The following is a 3,052-nucleotide window of genomic DNA, read 5'->3' as shown; positions in this document are numbered from 1 at the left end:
ACATATAAACCACAATACATTTGGTTTCAAGCTACATAGGATTTACCCTGTCCTTTGGGGATTTATTTTTTTTTTTAGTGATTAGCTGTCCTTAAAATGCAAGGCTTCTTCCTATCTTGAATTAATGTGGCTGTTATCCCAGCTACAGATCCTATTACAGCATTTCCTGGAGGATTAAAGAGGTCTTTGCTTATGAAAAACATTTTCTACTTGTAGTTATATAATTATATTTCTTTTAATGGGGCTGGAAGTGATGTCCTAAAGCCAAGTAGTTCATACTTGAGTCCAAGTCAGCATCAACTCTACTGATGTAAGTCCTGGAGATAGCTGTTTTGTCTCTAGTTAGAACAGAAGGTGATTAAAAAATCTTCATATGCAACATACTCTAGTGCTTCACTATTTTCACTGACAAAATGAAGCTTTTCTCGTGCTTCATCTGAATTTCCTGAACTGCAATCTCAGCCTGTTACTTCTTGTTTTGCTTTTCACAGCCATGAAAATTAGCTTATTCCACATTTCTCCTTCATTAGTTGAAATTTACTAGCATGTTTCCTTTCATCTTTTCCTCTGTAGACAAAATCCCCCTAAACTTTGCATTGTTAATTATGCTTCTGAGGCCCTAAAGCCTTCTTTGAATGCTGTGACTGCTACACCTGACAAAAAGGGACTAGAGCAGCAGATAGAAAAAGCTGGGAAATTCTATAGCATTCTTACACCCACTATTATTAAGGAAGTATCTTCTTTATACTCTTCTTACTTATTACAATGATGACACAGACAACAAACGTTTGTATTCTGGGCATTTCCATCCTTATTTCTCTCTTCCTCAGCATCCTGGCTTCACTCCTGACACTGGTTCTCCACAACTGCTTCTGTGGCTCAGCACCTGTTTGCTCATTCTAGTGCTCTGAAAAAAATTCAGAATGTAACCAAAGATAATTTGATTTTAAATTAAATTAAAAAAGAACACCTAGACTCATGGTTATTCTCTTCCAAAAGCCAACAGCTAACATAATAAACTAGATCACTTTCCCATGGCAACACGCACATGAATAAAGTCTGAAAGATTTATTGCATATCAAAGAAAATCTTATCTACAATATTTTTTGCATAATACTGTCTTTAGGCTTGAAAAACATACACACAACACCCAGAAAATTATCATTATTGTAACACCCATAGCAGTCCTCAGTAAATATGAACCAGGTCGTGTCCAGAGATCCCTTCCAACTGCAATGGCTCTGATACAAAGAGATTACTGTAGTTTTTTCTCCATCAAGTAATGAGTTGTTGATCTGAAATGTTGAAGAAACATTGCATTATTTATATTAATAGCAGGGACTATCCACAAAGAGTTGACGCACAAAAAAGGAAAAAAAAAATCAAATTACATAGTAATGTAAAAAGGGAAGGCTCTCTGTCCATAAACAAATTCAGTTTTAAATCAAATGTACAAAAGATGATGACTGCCCTTGAAGACACAATTTAACTTTATTAAATGAATAACCCATTGGTGATTATGGAAAATGAAATTTTTATTACAGTTTACAAATTAGATTATTATTTCATTTTACCAAAGAATAGCAAAAATAATAAAGAATGCGAGTATCTTTAAAAGAAAACAAGAACTTGCTTTGAACTATGTATGAAAATTGTGTTATGAAGTCATCAGCCTTTTAATGGACTAATGCATACTGAAATGTAGTAAGACACTTTGCTCATTATTTACTCACAGAGAGAACTTCCCTGTTCTTCAGTCCCAAATCCAATAAAATTACATACTTTATGCATAACAGCATCTGAGACACTCTTACAATTACCATTAGTCTGAAGCCAGGACATAACTAAACTCTGAACAAAAAAAAAAACAAAAAACAAACAAAAAAATAGCCTTTATTTAATCTTTGAAAAAGAAAAAAGAAATTAAACAATAAATGCATTTCTAATTTTCCTTAGGAGAGGCATTAAATCATGTGCTTCCTACTGAAAATATTAGAAATAGTGTAGTTAAGGAAGGACTTGGGTCCAGGCAGACTTTGTTTAAGAATCAATTGCAGTTGTGATGAGGACAGTGGGCATTCAAGAATGCTAGAAAGTATCATCTGTATCAAAATAAATTAAGTTTAAATTAGCAGAATTGGTCATTAAATCTTCTACATGTTGTTCCAGATAGCACTCAACAAGAATGCGAATACCTGTCTGTACCTTTTCTCCATCCTTTTACATTTTTTTTAGGTTTTTTTTCACTGATTGTGAAAAAAACTTTATTGTTCTACTGTAATTAATTACACAACAAAAAGAAGTGCCAAGAACAGCCCTGTAGATATCTTTATTCAGATCATCACCAAGAACACACCGCAGCTCAGTATTTTTTGCATGAGAAGTGGAAAAGGTGTATCCGGGAGTTGTGGAGGAGCATCTCTGAAAAATCATATTAGATTTCTTACCACCATACAATATTTTCAGGAATCCTTTTTCGTTAGCCAAAATAATACCATCTGCCTTCATCCCCTGAGGAAAGGTGTTGAGTCTTTGCTATCTGCTCACAACGGAGGATGCCTCAAAAAGGCAAGACCTCACTTTTAAGCATTTATTCGACACCACGAATAAGTGGACAACGAAACCGGCGGATGTTGTGAGTAAAAGGCTGTGGGTCCCGCCTCCAGCACCTCACAAGCACCGCTTGCAAAACCTCACCTCAGGCTTTGACCATGGGGTCTGGCACCCAACCTTGCCTGAACACCTCAGTGAAGCCCCGGAGAAGGAACAAGGGACCACAACCCCACCGGCCTGGGCTGCCGAGGGGTAACACGGCACGGCGAGGAGGGCAGACAGCCCGTAAGCAGAAACACAGGCAACGAAATAAACCCAAACCACCCCGGGAAAAACTACGAAAAGGCGGTGAAGGCGAAAACATGGCGGCGGGCGGGGGGCGGCCGGGAGCGCTGGCCCCGCCCCCTGGGGCCGTTGTCATAGCAACGCCGCGACCGCTCCCGCCCCAGCCGGCTGCGCGGGCTGCGAGAGAGGAAGGGGCGGGACTTCCGGCACGTTC

Source organism: Heliangelus exortis, chromosome 2 (genome assembly GCF_036169615.1).
Source record: "Heliangelus exortis chromosome 2, bHelExo1.hap1, whole genome shotgun sequence".
Taxonomy (NCBI): domain Eukaryota; kingdom Metazoa; phylum Chordata; class Aves; order Apodiformes; family Trochilidae; genus Heliangelus; species Heliangelus exortis.
This window is presented reverse-complemented; position numbering follows the sequence as displayed.